General features: G+C 42.7%; 1 pseudogene; it reads left to right on the forward strand.

The window, feature by feature from the left end:
* The first annotated feature begins 16386 nt into the window (after positions 1 to 16386).
* Positions 16387 to 16505, forward strand: LOC134981801 (5S ribosomal RNA; annotated as a pseudogene).
* Positions 16506 to 20312: the final 3807 nt, after the last annotated feature.

Consider the following 20312-nt stretch of genomic DNA (forward strand, 5'->3'; position numbering starts at 1 on the left):
AAATGTAAGTGACCAACTGTAAACAACATGCCTAACATGAAACAATACCGCATCACAAACATAATTCATAAGTACATATTGTTTAGGATTGGTGTTAGGCAATGTTGAGTAAGCAAAATTAAGACTTACCGGTAAAATGATGAAGAATCAGTTCTTGCCTTACCTGCCTCCCTACATCTGTACTCACACTGTCGCCAGATGTTTCTAACTTCTCTACTTGCTGACTGTTTTCTTCATCACCAACATCATCCTCCTCCTCCTCAACATGTGGCAGATGTTGGCACAAACACATGTTATGAAGAAAACAGCAGCAGAACACAATCCTAGTCACCTTTGAGGGACTATACAACAAAAGCCCTGCAGACTTATCCAGACACGGAAACCTAGATTTCAGCACCTCAAAACATCATTCTATCACATTCTGTGTGGACTTATGTGCATTTTTGTAATTGTGTTCAGCAGGGGAATCAGGTTGGGACAATGGAGTAAGAAGCCAAGAGAAGCAGCCATATCCCCCATCACCTGACAGACACATATAGCCAACATTAGGACATGTGGTTTAGCCAAAAAATAGCTTACATAATGACGATGTTGAGGTTAACACACATACACACAACAAACTTGGAGCATACCCAGCAGCCATCCATCAGGCATTTGTCCGGCCTCAAATTTATCAAAGAGGGATGACTGACTGAGGATGAAGGAGTCATGGCAGCCACCAGGGTAACCCGCAACAAAACTAGAGATGTGCACCGGACATTTTTCGGGTTTTGTGTTTTGGTTTTGGATTCGGTTCAGCGGCCGTGTTTTGGATTCGGACACGTTTTGGCAAAACCTCACCGAAATTTTTTTGTCGGATTCGGGTGTGTTTTGGATTCGGGTGTTTTTTACAAAAAACCCTAAAAAACAGCTTAAATCATAGAATTTGGGGGTCATTTTGATCCCATAGTTTTATTAACCTCAATAACCATAATTTCCACTAATTTCCAGTCTATTCTGAACACCTCACACCTCACAATATTATTTTTAGTCCTAAAATTTGCACCGAGGTCGCTGGATGGCTAAGCTAAGCGACACAAGTGGCCGACACAAACACCTGGCCCATCTAGGAGTGGCACTGCAGTGTCAGGCAGGATGGCACTTCAAAAAAATTGTCCCCAAACAGCACATGATGCAAAGAAAAAAAGAGGCGCACCAAGGTCGCTGTGTGACTAAGCTAAGTGACACAAGTGGCCGACACAAACACCTGGCCCATCTAGGAGTGGCACTGCAGTGTCAGGCAGGATGGCACTTCAAAAAAATTGTCCCCAAACAGCACATGATGCAAAGAAAAAAAGAGGCGCACCAAGGTCGCTGTGTGACTAAGCTAAGCGACCCAAGTGGCTGACACAAACACCTGGCACATGATGCAAAGAAAAATTAAAGAAAAAAGAGGTGCAAGATGGAATTGTCCTTGGGCCTTCCCACCCACCCTTATGTTGTATATAACCAGGACATGCACACTTTAACGAACCCATCATTTCAGCGACAGGGTCTGCCACACGACTGTGACTGAAATGACTGGTTGGTTTGGGCCCCCACCAAAAAAAGAAGCAATCAATCTCTCCTTGCACAAACTGGCTCTACAGAGGCAAGATGTCCACCTCATCATCATCCTCCGATTCTTCACCCCTTTCACTGTGTACATCCCCCTCCTCACAGATTATTAATTCGTCCCCACTGGAATCCACCATCTCAGGTCCCTGTGTACTTTGTGGAGGCAATTGCTGCTGGTGAATGTCTCCACGGAGGAATTGATTATAATTCATTTTGATGAACATCATCTTCTCCACATTTTCTGGAAGTAACCTCGTACGACGATTGCTGACAAGGTGAGCGGCTGCACTAAACACTCTTTCGGAGTACACACTGGAGGGAGGGCAACTTAGGTAGAATAACGCCAGTTTGTGCAAGGACCTCCAAATTGCCTCTTTTTCCTGCCAGTATACGTACGGACTGTCTGATGTGCCTACTTGGATGCGGTCACTAATATAATCCTCCACCATTCTTTTAATGGTGAGAGAATCATATGCAGTGACAGTAGACGACATGTCAGTAATCGTTGGCAGGTCCTTCAGTCCGGACCAGATGTCAGCACTCGCTCCAGACTGCTCTGCATCACCGCCAGTGGGTGGGCTCGTAATTCTTAGCCTTTTCCTCGCACCCCCAGTTGCGGGAGAATGTGAAGGAGGAGATGTTGACGGGTCACGTTCCGCTTGACTTGACAATTTTATCACCAGCAGGTCTTTGAACCCCTGCAGACTTGTGTCTGCCGGAAAGAGAGATACAACGTAGGTTTTAAATCTAGGATCGAGCACGGTGGCCAAAATGTAGTGCTCTGATTTCAACAGATTGACCACCCGTGAATCCTGGTTAAGCAAATTAAGGGCTCCATCCACAAGTCCCACATGCCTAGCGGAATCGCTCTGTTTTAGCTCCTCCTTCAATGTCTCCAGCTTCTTCTGCAAAAGCCTGATGAGGGGAATGACCTGACTCAGGCTGGTAGTGTCTGAACTGACTTCACGTGTGGCAAGTTCAAAGGGTTGCAGAAACTGCACAACGTTGAAATCATTCTCCACTGCGCTTGAGTCAGGTGCATTCCCCCTCATTTGCCTATATCGTGGGCAGATGTATAGGCTTGAATGGCCTTTTGCTGCTCCATCCTCTGAAGCATATAGAGGGTTAAATTCCACCTCATTACCACCTCTTGCTTCAGATGATGGCAGGGCAGGTTCAGGAATGTTTGGTGGTGCTCCAGTCTTCTGTACGCGGTGGCTGAATACCGAAAGTGGCCCGCAATTCTTCGGGTCACCGACAGCATCACTTGCACGACCCTGTCGTTTTTTTAAATAATTCTGCTCCACCAAATTCAAGGTATGTACAAAACATGGGACGTGCTGTAATTTGCCCAGATGTAATGCACGCACAATATTGCTGGCGTTGTCCGATGTCACAAATCCTCAGGAGAGTCCAATTGGGGTAAGCCTTTCTGCGATGATCTTCCTCAGTTCCCGTAAGAGGTTGTCAGCTGTGTGTCTCTTATGGAAAGCGGTGATACAAAGCGTAGCCTGCCTAGAATGAGTTGGCGTTTGCGAGATGCTGCTACTGGTGCCATCGCTGCTGTTCTTGCTGCGGGAGGCAATACATCTACCCAGTGGGCTGTTACGGTCATATAGTCCTGAGTCTGCCCTGCTCCACTTGTCCACATGTCCGTGGTTAAGTGGATATTGGGCACAACTGCATTTTTTAGGACACTGGTGACTCTTTTTCTGAGGTCTGTGTACATTTTCGGTATCGCCTGCCTAGAGAAATGGAACCTAGATGGTATTTGGTACCGGGGACACAGTACCTCAATCAAGTCTCTAGTTGGCTCTGAATTAATAGTGGATACCGGAACCACGTTTCTCACCGCCCAGGCTGCCAAGGCCAGAGTTATCTGCTTTGCAGCAGGATGACTGCTGTGATATTTCATCTTCCTCGCAAAGGACTGTTGGACAGTCAATTGCTTACTGGAAGTAGTACAAGTGGTCTTCCGACTTCCGCTCTGGGATGACGATCGACTCCCAGCAGCTACAACAGCAGCGCCAGCAGCAGTAAGCGTTACACTCAAGGATGCATCGGAGGAATCCCAGGCAGGAGAGGACTCGTCAGACTTGCCAGTGACATGGCCTGCAGGACTATTGGCTTTCCTGGGTAAGGAGGAAATTGACACTGAGGGAGTTGGTGGTGTGGTTTGCAGGAGCTTGGTTACAAGAGGAAGGGATTTAGTGGTCAGTGGACTGCTTCCGCTGTCACCCAAAGTTTTTGAACTTGTCACTGACTTATGATGAATGCGCTGCAGGTGACGTATAAGGGAGGATGTTCCGAGGTGGTTAACGTCCTTACCCCTACTTATTACAGCTTGACAAAGGCAACACACGGCTTGACACCTGTTGTCTACATTTGTGTTGAAATAATTCCACACCGAAGAGCTGATTTTTTTTGTATTTTGAACAGGCATGTCAATGGCCATATTCCTCCCACGGACAACAGGTGTCTCCCCGGGTGCCTGACTTAAACAAACCACCTCACCATCAGAATCCTCCTTGTCAATTTCCTCCCCAGCGCCAGCAACACCCATATCCTCAACCTGGTGTACTTCAACACTGACATCTTCAATTTGACTATCAGGAACTGGACTGCGGGTGCTCCTTCCAGCACTTGCAGGGGGCGTGCAAATGGTGGAAGGTGCAAGCTCTTCCCGTCCTGTGTTGGGAAGGTCAGGCATCGCAACCGACACAATTGGACTCTCCTTGGGTATTTGTGATTTAGAAGAACGCACAGTTCTTTGCTGTGCTTTTGCCAGCTTAAGTCTTTTCATTTTTCTAGCGAGAGGATGAGTGCTTCCATCCTCATGTGAATCTGAACCACTAGCCATGAACATAGGCCAGGGCCTCAGCCGTTCCTTGCCCCTCCGTGTCGTAAATGGCATATTGGCAAGTTTACGCTTCTCCTCAGACGCTTTTCATTTTGATTTTTGGGTCATTTTACTGAACTTTTGTTTTTTGGATTTTACATGCTCTCTACTATGACATTGGGCATCGGCCTTGGCAGACGACGTTGATGGCATTTCATCGTCTCAGCCATGACTAGTAGCAGCAGCTTCAGCACGAGGTGGAAGTGGATCTTGATCTTTCCCTATTTTAACCTCCACATTTTTGTTCTCCATTTTTTAATGTGTGGAATTATATGCCAGTATCAATAGCAATGGCCTACTACTATATATACTGCGCACAACTGAAATGCACCACAGGTATGGATGGATAGTATACTTGACGACACAGAGGTAGGTAGAGCAGTGGCCTTCCGTACTGTACTGCTATATATACTGGTGGTCACTGTGTCAGCAAACTGCAAAACTAAAATGCACCACATGTATAGACTGTAGATGGATAGTATACTTAATGATGACACAGAGGTAGGTACAGCAGTGGCCTTCCGTACTGCTATATATAGTATACTGGTGGTCACTGTGTCAGCAAACTGCAAAACTAAAATGCACCACAGGTATAGAATGTAGATATTTAGTATACTTAATGACGACACAGAGGTAGGTACAGCAGTGGCCTTCCGTACCGTACTGCTATTATATATAGTATACTGTGGTCACTGTGTCAGCAAACTGCAAAACTAAAATGCACCACAGGTATAGAATGTAGATGGATAGTATACTTAATGGCGACACAGAGGTAGGTACAGCAGTGGCCTACTGTACCGTAATGCTATATATCATATACTGGTGGTCACTGGTCAGCAAAACTCTGCACTCTACTCCTATATAATATTATACTGGTGGTCCACAGTCCCCACAATAAAGCAGCACACTGAGCACAGATATGTAGTGTTTTTCAGGCAGACAACGTACACTGGTGGTCCCTGTCAGCAAAACTCTGCACTGTACTCCTGCTATATAATACAGCTGCTCCCCAGTCCCCACAATTATGCAGTGTGAGCACAGATATATGCAGCAAACAGCACAGATATGGAGTGTTTTTTTCAGGCAGAGAACGGATAACTGGTGGTCACTGATCACTAAAACTCTGCACTGTACTCCTTCTATATTATACAGCTGCTCCCCAGCCCTCCCCACAATTAAGCAATAGTGCACAGCACAATCAAGTTCAACAATAACGGAGAGGACGCCAGCCACGTCCTCTCCCTAACATTTCCAATGCACGAGTGAAAATGGCGGTGACGTGCGGCTGCTTATATAGAATCCGAATCTCAGCGGGATGATGAAGTTCGGGCGCGCTCGGGTTAGCCGAGCAAGGCGGGAAGGTTTGAACCTGCCTCGGACCCGTGTAAAAAGTGTGAAGTTCGGGGGGGGTTCGGTTTCCGAGAAACCGAACCCGCTCATCACTAAACAACACTCATAATTTTTAGATTTGCATCACAAACCACCTGGACATTAGTGGTGAGGGCCAGATGTCTATTGGTATAAATGTATTGCCTGCCCCTAGGTGGTCTCAGCTCAACGTATGTGCAATCTATGGCACCCAGCACATTGGGCATGCCAGCAAGCTCATAGAAAGCTACCCTGACTGCATGCCACTGCGACTCCTGGGTAGGGAAGCAGATAAAACCTGAGTGGACATTACAAAATTTAAGGTGAGTGTTATGACCTGTAATAAATACAATACTGTGTTATATTACATAACAGAAGCACCACTTAGACATAGAGGAGTATGTATGTTTTAACTCACCTGATTTAAATATTTAGGAAAGGTGGGCTGTGAGATACCAATTACATCGCCAGTCACCGCCTGAAAGCTGCCAGCAGCCATAAAGTGCAACACAGCCAGGAGTTTGTGCAGGCCTGAGACAGAGCTAGAGCATGCTGTCTCAGGGTCTAGGTCCAGTTTGACAGAGTCATACAGACGGAAAATGTTGTTTCTATTTAGCCGGAACATCTGTATGACCTGGTCATTGGCCAATGCGTTTAAGTTTAAACGCCCGCTAAAAAAAATGAGGCCTGCGCAGCCTCCGCGGCACCTGGACAATCTGCTGACCAAGTACAGTTCCCTGGCCCTGGTTTATTGTAGCCTCATGGAGCAGTCTCAGGTATCCCACAGCAAACAAGAAATCAGTCCTACACACGGCAGCAGCCATTTGAGAGTGAGAGATTTGTGAAATGTGCTTGGGTCCCATATAAAGGGCCAAAAATGCAGGTGTGATTAATGTAGAATTGGAAACACATGTAAACACGCTTCTCAAAAGCAGGTCTGTTTTTTTCCATCCTTTTTTTACGAATCGCTTTTTTTCACGGCCGCTAATGCACTTTCACGGTAGAGATTTCAAATACGAATGCATAGTAAATTACCGAGCTGTATACCTAAACAGCCGCGTTTGACCGATGGTGTATTCAATCATATTTTTTTTAACTTTGACTTCAAAAAAAATACGAATGCCCTCATCACTGCCGAGATTTGAGGTTAGTAAATTCCTGAGATGACACTTTGATTAAAAAACACCAAATCGGTTAAAATCGGGACCTTCGTAAATATACCCCAATGGTTTTGATGTTGGAGTGTAACGAGTGCTGATGTCACAAAATGACCTCATCACAAAGGTGAGAAAACCTTTGGCAATGAAAGCGTTAACTACTTCTACTGATAAAGGCTTCTGTTTGTAATATAATAGTTATGAGATAATGCTATAAAATTGTAATTGAGTTTATTTATATGATACATTTAAACTTGTTTTGTTTCTTATTTATTTCATAATTCATATGGAAATTGTAATGTCAGTCATGATAGCACTTTTAGTCAGCTGGTGTAACAGTAATCTACGCATTGATTCCTTTCAATCAGGGATGGGGAACCTCAGGCCCGGGGGCCGTATAAGGCCCGCAGACCCACTTGATCCGGCCTGGCCATGCTCACCTAACTGAGGGAGATGCCGGGCATACGCTGAGATTTTGTTACTAGCGGGCACCCAGCTTCTTCCCCTCAGCAGCAGCCGGAGGCAGGAGCTCACTCCTGAGCTCTGGCTTCCGGCTCTGGCAGTGTGCGTGTGCGGCTGTGTGGTGCTATGGGAGAGATGTCATGACGTCTCTCCCATAGTTCTGAGGAGCAGGCAGCCAAGTGGAGGACAATGGTCTGGAAGCAGGAATGGGGCTAGTGAGTATTGTGTTTTTTTTTCTTTCAATGTGTGTGTGTAAGTGGCGCTACTAGGGGGCATATCTAATGGGGCATATTTAATAGGGCATAACAATTGACTTGGGGCATATCTAATGGGGCATAACAAGTGACTGGGGGCATATCTAATGGGGCATAACAAGTGACTGGGGGCATATGTACTGGGGCATAAAAACTGACTGGGGGTATATCTACTGGGAACATAACTGCTGACTTGGGGCATAACTACTGGGGGCATATCTACTGGGGGCAGGCTAATTATTAAGGTGATAATATTTGTATGGCCCCCGAAGGATTTTATAAATATCCAAATGGCCCTTGGTAGAAAAAAGGTTCCCCACCCCTGCTTTAGATAATGCACTCTCAAGATCGATTTGCAGCTTCAATGCTTTCCTCTGAAATAAATGTTGTAATAATTTTGGGGAATGTGGAACCTCTTTTATGGGTTTTTCCTTTCTAAGAGGACGATAATTATTTTGACATTAAAGAATTTTATTCAGATAACCTGCTAAACTTTTGGTCAGCTACTAGATATAAATGAAATGATTAATCAGGTTTTCAAATCTCTGAATTTCAGTAATTCATAGTATTTCATTAATTTTAAAGTTGGGGTTCTTCACATAATATATTTCAATAAATTATCTCTGCATGGGCACCATTTTTATTTCAGTATATATTGTACTAGTGACAATCAGGCACTATGATACTGCTTTGGTCGGGTAGGGTGGTGGTGATTAGGTGTTAGCGTCGATTAGGATAAGAGTAGACATTGGATGGCCTAATCTTTATTTGGAAATTTCCCAAATACCAGGCTCTCACCACAAGAAAATACAGTCTATCTATTGACTGTATGATTTCTCTTCAATGTCAAGGCATCTGTCTTTTGAGCCCAACTTATTCCTGCAGTATGCTGCATTGAATAGGTGGAATACCATTGCCTACATATAAATTCTTTAATTTTTTTGCATGATCTGAGAGGAACACATTAATAAACTCAGGTACTGTTTAATAAGTCTCAAATGGCTAAAATTGCTTTTTCTCTTTAGGGTAGCTTTATAACTTCATCATTTGTGAGATGTCATTTCAGTCCAGCATCCACATAAAAGCTAATTTCAATTAATTATTTTATATCAACACTACACTCCATTTTCCCCACTTGAGTTGTTCCTCAGAATCCATAGACACTGTAGACTAAAGACTTATCATAACGTGTGAAATGTGTTTTTAATAAAGACTAAAGCATGTTCTTCAATTTCTATTTCCTTTTCCAAGTTACATCTCAGTGAGGTGAATCTTGCAAGAACCTAATACTTATTTTTGGGAAGACAACATCAAGGTGAATGAAATGAAAGTGAGTCTACTCAACTCTTTGATTTGTCTTTTATTTAAATTTTCAATAACACAATTAAAAAAAATAAAAAATATAAATTCACAGAAACAAAGTAAATTAGATTATACATATTCATTGTATCAGAAGTAAATCAGTACAAATCAAGACCAGGAACATCACATAAAAAGGCAGGCAAAGGCCAGCAGAGGCGTAATGTACTGAGTCAAAATCAGATTAGAGATGGTCCAGAGAAGTAGACTCTTGCCGAAAGAGGATACGTAGACTCTTGACAAAGATTCCAAATCCTATCAAAATTCAGAGGGTACTTTGGGGGTAATTCCAAGTTGATCACAACAGGAATTTTTTTAGCAGTTGGGCAAAACAATGTGCACTGCAGGGGAGGCAGACATAACATTTGCAGAGAGAGTTAGATTTGGGTGGATTATTTTGTTTCTGTGCAGGGTAAATACTGGCTGCTTTATTTTTATATTGAAATTTAGATTGCAGATTGAACACACCCCACCCAAATCTAACTCTCCCTGCACATGTTATACCTGCCTCCCCTGCAGTGCACATGGTTTTTCCCAAATGCTAAAAAATTTCCTGCTGCGATCAACTTGGAATTACCCCCTTTCTTTTGTGATACATAAAGCGCTCATGAGATACAGTAAGATTAAACAGGGCTGCCAATTGGGGAACAGTAGGAGGGGTAGGTGCCATCCACTTCCTAGCAATACAAACCTGTACTAAAGTTTAAAGAATGATGAGTCATTCAAGACCAAGACCAAGACCAAAGATGCACAAGAGGAGCTAGTAGTGGGAATTGTACACCTGTATTTATACAGTATACATCAGGGCTGGCCAAACCGGTCCTCGAGATCTACCAACAGTTCACATTTTCCAGGCCACCTAGCTGGTGCACAGGTGTAGTCATTAGAATTAAGATGTGCTGCATTCATTCCTAACTGACAATTCTACAGATCTCCAGGAGGCCTGGAAAACATGAACTGTTGGTAGATCTCGAGGACCGGTTTGGCCAGCCCTGGTATACATGGAACAACTCCAGACCAAAAGGAGACACGTTGTGTGTCCTGATGATGGGGTCGCCGTACCCCGAAATGTTGACAGATTAAATGCACCACCTTTGCTGCAAGTCTCCAGAGTGCGACCATATTGTTTAACCTTACTGTAGATATGGGTCTCTAGATCCTACATACAGTATATACATATTTTGCATACCCTGAATGCAAAGAGTTATGTGTATGCATTATATAAAAACATGCTGTATATATATAAACAATGGGAATGGTTGGCACTCAAAAGCACATAGATACAGACCGGGGTGCCCTCCTTGGATCAATGCACAATGTGGGTGTTTGCAGTGTTGGAAGCCACAGTCCACTGGCCCCCTCTCAACAGAAACAGGCGGCACTCCACGGATTTGATGTGAAATAAAAATTTATAGAACAAACAGCATGCTGTTTGTTCCATACATTTTTATTTCACATCAAATCCGTGGAGTGCCGCCTGTTTCTGTTGAGAGGGGGCCAGAGGACTGTGGCTTCCAACACTGCAAACACCCACATTGTATATATATATATATATATATATATATTAGTCAGGCAGCTTATCTTCAGTCAGGCAGCTTGTCTTGACTTGAAGTTGCAGTACACATGTCAATCCAGCAAATAGCGCACCAAGCATCTGTTTGTGTTAATCCCTGAAGGAAATATTTCAAATATTGTTTACAAAGACATTTTGTGATCAATGTCTGCAATATAAAATATACATCACAACTTTAGATGCCACTACTGTCTGCAGAAAATTAGTTCCAGTGAGCAATAACAGACATCCAAGCAAGCAAAGCCATAGGCAAACACTAGTACTGTATATTTTACATTAGAATTCACACCGCTTATAAATTGCAGTGGGATACAGTGCACACAGGTTGTACAAACAAAAGAACTACTGATTTTTTATTTTAGTTATTTTTTTTAGCAAATTCCAACTTACTGTATGCTGCAGTGAGTTACACCGATTATATTTACACAAACAAAGTTGCAGTGGGGTACAGTACACACAGGTTGTACAAACAAAAGAACACTTTTTCCCCCTGCAAATGACAAATCACACTGCAGGCAGTCACACCGCTTATAATTAAATGAAAAAGTTACAGTGGAGTACAGCACACGCAGGTTGTACAAACAAAAGAACACATTTTTTAAATCATTTTTTAAATAAATTTTTTGCAAATGCCAACTTATGCTGTGTCGAGTCACAACCGATTATATTTACATGTACAAAGCACAGTGGGGTACAGCGTACACAGGTTATGCTGTACAAACAAAAGAACAATTTACTTTTTTTTTCACAAATGCCAAATTTCATTATCCTCTTCTCCACATCTGAGTACGCTACCAGACCAACAGTTCTTTCCAGAACAACATACGCAGGTGGTGGGGCAAGCAACGTAGGCACCTGAACACAAGAAGGACCTGAAAAGAGGAAAAAAATGTTAAGTAAACACACTTATACTGTTACTAGTAAATTAGGCCACTTCACAATGCAAGTGTTAAAGATATCCATGCTTGAGCACAGGTGCATTAAATTATTGAAAACACCACAATGTATGCATGGTTTATAATGGCTTTGTTTATGGGTTATTTTTATTGAAAAAAATCTTGACATATCGGTGTATTTTAAGTACTGTAAGATAGTAAAAAATAATCAGTTATATGTTGTGTCATAATTATATTATGTAATGGTTGCAGTTCTTAACGTCACAATGGTAACAGGTGAGCAAGCTGGCGTCATCTATTAAATAGCACAGTCTTGTATAACCAGCAGTAGTACATATACATGTAAGCTGCGGGAACAGGTAAGCAAGCTGGCGTCATCTATTAAATAGCACAGTCTTGTAAAGCCAGCAGTAGCACATATGCAGGTGAGTTGCGGGAACAGGTAAGCAAGCTGGTGTCGTCTATTAAATAGCACAGACTTGTATTATCAGCAGTAGTACTTCTACAGGTGAGCTGCTGGAACAGCAATACTATAGGGTTGTCCTTGTGTAAAAACAGGGGGAAAGAAAGTTAGCCTCTTTGTGGGGGCACTCTTTTATCAATAATCCTGATATTGTTTAAAATATAACCTTTATTAATCTTAGATAAAAAAATATTGTTGAAAAAAAGGGAGGGGAGAATAATGAAGTTCCTACTCCCTCCGCAGGGCAGCGGCCCCCGCTATGATGGTAAAAGACACTAAGTAATATACAAAAATATAAATACTGTGATAAATGTGAACAATTTATTTTCTGTTATAATGCCTTTCAAAGTAATTGGCAAAATGAGAGCTTTTTAATGATCAATTAAATAAAAAATTCCTTATTTGAAAGAGACTGTCTAGTGTAAAGTAAAATTCCTATGTTAGTCTCTTAATAATTAAATAATAAGAAAAACTTTAACAAATATATATATATATATATATATATATATATATGTATGAAAATTATTTAAGTTTCAATTCTATGGGTGACAATATTTATAATCAGCGGTTTGTCAGTCAAAGGTAATTCCTCTATAAATTGTTCAGAGGTTTGTTCCTCTTACCACTGCAAGGCGCTATCTGTAAATATTCCTATGAGAGAGAAAAACAATTATATAGAAAATATTCTTGTGCGTCTGTGCCTCTGTGATGTTCCACTAGAAAAGGGGAGAAACCCTTTGCATTTAGAGTATGCTTATTTCACTCACTTTAGGTGTATATGAAATTTATACCACCCTTTACATTCAGAGTATGCTTACTTCACTCACTTTAGGTGTATATGAAATTTATACCACTCTTGCTGATATAGTGATTAGCATATATAGAGCAAAGATACAAGAGCCGAGTGACAATTGACCTCTGCTTTCTTCTCATGTGAGTCTGTGCTCAGTGAATGAGAGATGAGAGAGTCAAGTGGTCGGTGCTGGTATGAAGGAAGTAGCGGCGTGTCTGCTGTTGGAGGCTGCGGTGCTCAGTAACTCTGTTAACCTTATGGTCAGTGCAAAGTCACTGGTCCCACTGCACCCCAATGAGAGGACGTTAGAATACCTGATTGGTAAGTGTGAGTGTGTCTCCTATGGCTCCCGCTGATCATATCTCTGCTGCAGACGTCTCAAACGTCACAAACGCTGTATTGGTTCGCTATGTGTGGTTCCTAACCAGCAAAATGAACCGCCCAACCCCTAAGCAATTCTTTACCTTCTCTAACCCACATAACCTCTGGAAATTAGCAAATTAGAGGTCCATGAATAGTGTAATACACAACTTAGATTGCTTGAACCATCCTAACTAAGCAACATATGCGAACATTATCCCAATTAGTCCTTATAATAATTTTTCAGCATAAGGAAACATGCTGTATTTTGACATGCTCAGATTCACAAATTATTTAAATTACTTTAATTTATAATTTTTTCTTATTTTTTTATTTTTTCAAAATTATTAATTTTTCTTTATTCTGATATTAAACACAGTATTCTTCAAGTTAACTACAGTAGTGTGCATTAAACTGCACAACCATGTTGTATATTAATTTAATCTATACTGTCTATTAGATTAACGACACACACAGATTTAATGCAGCCAAGTCCATAATTAAACCGTTACCACGGTTACTACTCCTAACTAAGATAGAGTCCTATGTATGGCCATGTGGGTCTCCAGTCAAATCATTACCCAATGAAAATGGTTGAAGGCTGTACATTAAGACATAGATGGGGAATCCCAGACAGGCATAACGGTGAGAAAACCCTGCCCTGAGTTAAACGTACGTTCGACGAGGCTGACGTCACCAAATGTCATTTCCGGAATCCCGTGCAGCGCACACGGGTCCGGCTAGGCACGGAGAGAGACGTCTGCAGCAGAGATATGATCAGCGGGAGCCACAGGAGACACACTTACCAATCAGGTATTCTGGCATCCTCTCATTGGGGTGCAGTGGGACCAGTGACTTTGCACTGACCATAAGGTTAACAGAGTTACTGAGCACCGCAGCCTCCAACAGCAGACACGGCGCTACTTCCTTCATACCAGCACCGACCTCTTGACTGTCTCACCTCTCATTCACTGAGCACAGACTCACATGAGAAGGAAGCAGAGGTCAATTGTCACTCGGCTCTTGGATCTTTACTCTCTATTTATGCTAATCACTATATCAGCAAGAGTGGTATAAATTTCATATACACCTAAAGTGAGTGAAATAAGCATACTCTGAATGTAAAGGGTAGTATAAATTTCATATTCAGCCTCCTTTTGTGCCTCCAGTGGCACCTTGGGATCTTAACATGGTGTTAAGTTTCCTGAAATCACACTGGTTTGAACCACTTAAAACGGTGGAGTTAAAATATCTCACGTGGAAGGTGGTCATGCTATTAGCCTTGGCTTCGGCTAGGCGTGGGTCAAAATTAGCGGCTTTGTCACATAAAAGCCCTATCTGGTTTTCCATATGGATAGAGCAGAATTGCGGACCCGTCCACAATTTCTGCCAAAAGTGGTGTCATCTTTTCATATGAACCAACCTATTGTGGTGCCTGTGGCTACTCGTGACTTGGAGGATTCCGAGTTACTGGATGTGGTCAGGGCTTTGAAGGTTTATGTAACCAGAACGGCTAGAGTCAGGAAAACGGAATCGCTGTTTATCCTGTATGCATCCAACAAGCTGGGTGCTTCTGCTTCAAAGCAAACTATTGCTCGCTGGATCTGTAACACGATTCAGCAGGCTCATTCTGTGGCTGGATTGCCACTGCCAAAATCAGTTAAAGCCCATTCCACTAGGAACGTGGGCTCTTCTTGGGCGGCTGCCCGAAGGGTCTCGGCATTACAACTATGCCGAGCTGATACTTGGTCAGGTTCAAAAACTTTTGCAAAGTTCTACAAGTTTGATACCCTGGCTGATGAGGACCTATTGTTGCTCAATCGGTGCTGCAGAGTCATCCGCACACTCCCGCCCGTTTTGGGAGCTTTGGTATAATTCCTATGGTCCTCATGGAGTCCCCAGCATCCACTAGGACATTAGAGAAAATAAGATTTTACTTACCGGTAAATCTATTTCTCGTAGTCCGTAGTGGATGCTGGGCGCCCGTCCCAAGTGCGGACTTCTTCTGCAATACTTGTATATAGATATTGCTGCAATAAGGGCTATGTTATTGTTGCATCAGGGTTGAACTGATGCTCTGTTGTTGTTCATACTGTTGACTGGGTAAGTTTATCACAAGTTATACAGTGTGATTGGTGTGGCTGGTATGTATCTTGCCCTGGATTACCAAAATCCTTTCCTTGTACTGTCAGCTCTTCCGGGCACAGTTTCTCTAACTGAGGTCTGGAGGAGGGACATAGAGGGAGGAGCCAGAGCACACCAGAATCTAAATTCTTTCTTAAAGTGCCCATGTCTCCTGCGGAGCCCGTCTATTCCCCATGGTCCTTACGGAGTCCCCAGCATCCACTACGGACTACGAGAAATAGATTTACCGGTAAGTAAAATCTTATTATTCTTATTTTTTTTTTTAAATACTGCGGTGATCTAAACTTTCTGTAAGACTAACTCTATATTCTCTGATAGCAAGCTTGTCTGATTTCTATTAGGTTTTGGCTTTTGGTCATTTAAATGCTCTGAAATTCAGCCTGCCAGCATTGCAGAAAGCTTGTGTCATTTAATGATTTTAGATTCAGCATATTAGCACTATGTGAGATATCTCTATTCAATGTCAACAGCTGACCGCTGGTTTCTGATTTTGGCTTTTTGATCATTTGATTGCTCGGAAATTCAGCCTGTCAGCACTGCAGAAGGACTGTGTCTTTGAATGCTCTCAGATTCAGCATACTAGCACTATTAAAGATATTTCTATTCAATATCAATAGCTGACTATTAGACATGTGACCATATCTGTGAGTTTTTATTGCAAATTTATATTGCGCTTTTACAAATCATTTACATGTGTTCAGTAAAAAAGGACATTATGGCCTTTAGCAGTTTTGCAGTAATTAATTAGAAACTGCATACTGCTATAAAACACTGATTTCTTATATAAAATCTTAAGAATTTTCAGTTCACTAGGCAAGATCAGCCCACCTCTCTCATCCACTCTCTGCTATAATTTTATATGATAGTGAACAGCAGAAGGTGGAGTCCTTATCCTATTCTTCATGCATCTATCCTAACTCAGTACTCTCTCATCCAGATGCCAGACTACATTCTCTGCAATGCTACAAGTATCAGAGAACCTGTGCTATTACCTGGACAGCAGACGTACCCTTACCTAGGTATATGGCAATAACCACACTCTCATTTGTTAAAATTGGGAAAATGACTGCCATATTTCACTGGTTATGCCTTATCCCATCTGATCTTGGAAGCAAAGCAGTGATGAGCCTGATCAGTACCCAGAGGGGAGACCACCGGGGAATATCAGGTGCTGTAAGCATAATTCCTTATCTGACAACAAACAGCAGAAGTGTTGGAGCAACCTTTGACCTCTACCATCAATTTATCTATCAATATGGTCTACTACGCAATTTTTGACACTTACTATCTCCTTTTGCAATGTTTCTATCTTTGAATCTATCACACAGCTAATTAAACTACACCAGGAGACCTTCTTAAACAGAAGGCACCAAGCATTGGATTGCAACACAATTCAAATTATTCTAATTATGCCTCTGTCTTCACTACTCTGGATATCCATTAGGGACTCCAGTGTCTTTAATATTTTCACCATAGGTGTTTTAAAATTTACTAATTGAATTTTAAAAATTACCGTCACCCTTGATAAATGGATCAATTTAAAAGGTGATAATCCCTCTGTGTGCATTCTGTGTAATTATTCTTTTCTTATGTTGTGTGTAATTAAAAGTTACGTTTTAGAATTTATCATTTTAAAGTGTGCCCCAACAAAGTCTTTCTTTTCCTTTGTTTCAATGCATACACCACCCGACTAAGGGGCCCTACACACTAGCCGATCCGCCGCCGAGCTGCCCGACGCCGGATACGGCCGACGGGTGACCCGGCGGCGGGGGGGCAGTGACGGGGGGAGTGAAGTCTCTTCACTCCCCCCGTCACCCGGCTGCATAGAAGTGCAGGCAAATATGGACGAGATAGTCCATATTGGCCTGCATGCACAGCCGACGGGGGACCAGCGATGAACGAGTGCGGCGCCGCGCATCGTTCATCGCTGGAGCCTCCACACTGAAAGATATGAACGAGTTCTTGTTCATTTATGAACGAGATCGTTCATATCTTTCAAAAAATTGGCCAGTGTGTAGGGCCTATAACGGTTCTGGTCAGAACAACAGACGCAGGTGGTGGGGCAAGCAAAGGAGGCATCTGAACACAAGAAGGACTTGAAAAGAGGAAAAAAAGTTAAGTAAACATACTTATACTGTTCAAAAAATACTGTTACTAGTAAATTAGGCCACTTAACAATGCAGGTGTTAAAGATATCCATGCTTGAGCGCAGGTGCAGTAAATTATTGAAAACACCACAATGTATGCATGGTTTATAATGGATTTGTTTATGGGTTATTTTTATTTAAAAAAAACTTGACATATCAGTGTGTTTTAAGTACTGTTTGATAGTAAAAAATAATCAGTCATGTGTTTATGTCATGATTACATTATGTAATGGTAACGTCACAATGGTAATGGAATTGATGTTATGTGACATTAGAATTATATTACAGAGGCCTGCTGACCTATGGGGATGTGTGTAATGTTGTGATTATTGTTTCTGTTTTCTACTAACCAGCATAACCTCATTCGTTTCAGGTCACTGCCTTTTTGCAGGAGTCTTCCTACTAGGTGCAGCAGCTGAGGAAAGACAAATGCAGTAAACCAGTCGTGAGCCTTCTGCTTATAGGCCTAGAGCACAGGTTCTCGAACTCGGTCCTCAGGACTTCACACAGTGCATGTTTTGCAGGTCTCCTCACAGAATCGCAAGTGAAATAATTAGCTCCACCTGTGGACCTTTTAAAATGTGTCAGTGAGTAATTAATACACCTGTGCACTTGCTGGGTTACCTGCAAAACATGCACCGTGTGGGGTCCTGAGGACCGAGTTTGAGAACCACTGGCCTAGAGGAACATGCAGAGGTGGGCCATAAGAGGAGTAGGATATGGCATTTTTATCTAAAGCAGTATAGTATCTTCTCTTTGAAACCAATGTTGTAACATTTCAGGCCATAGATGGGTCAATGCTGGCAAATGTAATTGATGATGTAGGTGGCCATATTATTTAGGCTGACCATATTAGCCCTTTAAACAGGGACACTAATGAATTACACAGGTTCTGTGACTGGATGACTTGAAGCCTGCATGTTACCTGGTTTTAATCAGCCACAGAACCTGTGTAATTAATGAGTGTCCCAGTTTAAAGGGCTAGTATGGTCAGCCTATATTATCTGAACTATATTATCTTAATTTTTTTGCCTTTTTGCAAACCACTTGTGGTACACTGGAATCTCAGGGGTTAATGGCCTGGAGTTAGGACACTGAACACAAAGCATGCAGTCCTGCCAGCTCTAGCAAGAGGAGAACAAAGGCTTGTTTGGGGTGGAGCTAAAAAATCCAGCATGAGTTAGGGATGGCCTGTTGTGTGCTCACCATCGATGGTCACATGGGGTGCAACTTTTCAGGTGTCAGGGGGAGGAGCTATGCTCAGTGCACTGGCATTTGTAGCAAATAAAAAAAATTGGAAGGTTCTATTTCATCGATAGCAGGAAACCATTTGGTTATCCCCCATCGATGGCAAAAATATTTAACATCGGCAATATCCCATTGATGATTTTGAATCATTTATGGTCAAAGGGCATCCCTAGTGTGAGAATAGTAAGACTCTGAGCAGGGCAGAGCTGTGGCTGAAGTGGGCAGAGCCATGCAACAAATACAGAAAAGCTGTGGCTGCAGAGAACCCTGTGTATGTACTGCTAAAAAAGCCCTGAGAGATTCTGCAAGGAAGAAAAGGATAGAGGCTGCTGCTGACATGATGCTGAACATGGGCCATTTGAGAAGCCAGAGCACCTCTGTGAGTTGGGGTGGTGACTAAAGGCCACATGGAGTTGGGTACTGGGGATGAGCCGAGTGAGCGGTGACAGAACCAGACACAGAGAGTCAAGCTAGCTTAGAGGAGACACTAAAGAGAGCTGAACAGAGCAGAGCCAAATTGCACAGCTGCATTACTGAATGGGGAACAGGTCTGTTAGACAATTTCAGTGTACCTTTATACACAGCTGACTTATACATATGTACATTGAGATAACAAGCCCAGGGGTATACATGAATACCTTGTGGCTCCCTTACTTTAAGCCTGCTCCCTGAAACAAACCTCTAACAACAAAAGACACATTTTGTAGCCTTGCACTGTTTACCCTTAATCACAACACTGAGAGGACCAGCAATGGGACAGTATTGTTATTGCAACAGATGGCTGTCATGGTCAGCTTTACTGCCTCACAACACTGAGGTCGTGGGTTTGATTCCCGCCATGGCCCTCAACTGTGTGGAGTTTGTATATTCTCCCCATACTTCCATTGGTTTTCCTTCGGGTACTCCGGTTTCCTCTCAAACTCCAAAATTATATTGATAGTGTTAGGGGCTTAAGTGAGGGAGTAACTCTGAGAGAGGAGCCCAAATTCATCAGATACCAGAACTCAAAGCTTATATTAGTAAAAGTCATGCAGTGAAAATAATTTCTGTTCCCCATCCCTGCTTGGGAAGAAAGAGCTTGTGGCACAATGCCTGGAAAAGGGTCTGAGCAGCAAGACCCAGACCAGGGAACAGATGATCCAAGCCCTAAAGGGCACAGACCAGCAGCAAGGAGCTGGAGAGAATCAGTTGGATTCTGGATCTGATGAGGAGCAGCTGACACTGGAGGTTATGGGGCCCGCCCATAACAGATCTGACTCCTCCAATCCTTCCAGTGGAGACTCTGCCTTGGATCTGTATCTAGAGTCAGTTGTGGTATGAGAGGACAAAGAGGATGATTGCGAGCTCCACCTGGCATTAGCGAAACTCCAGCACAGGCCTAAACACAGGTTCAGGGGCCTAAAACGAAATGTCTCTGATACATATGATGGACTGTCTGCACAGTTTGCAACCTTCCTGCAGCAATGCCAGGAGGGACTGCAAGTGATGGACTTTGATGTATTAAAGGACCTCATTCTGCAGGAGCAAATCATCTCCCGGTGCCCAGCAGAAGACAAGGAGTGGGTCCTGGATTGCGAACCCAAGTCAGCAGA

Source organism: Pseudophryne corroboree, chromosome 12 (genome assembly GCF_028390025.1).
Source record: "Pseudophryne corroboree isolate aPseCor3 chromosome 12, aPseCor3.hap2, whole genome shotgun sequence".
NCBI lineage: Eukaryota > Metazoa > Chordata > Amphibia > Anura > Myobatrachidae > Pseudophryne > Pseudophryne corroboree.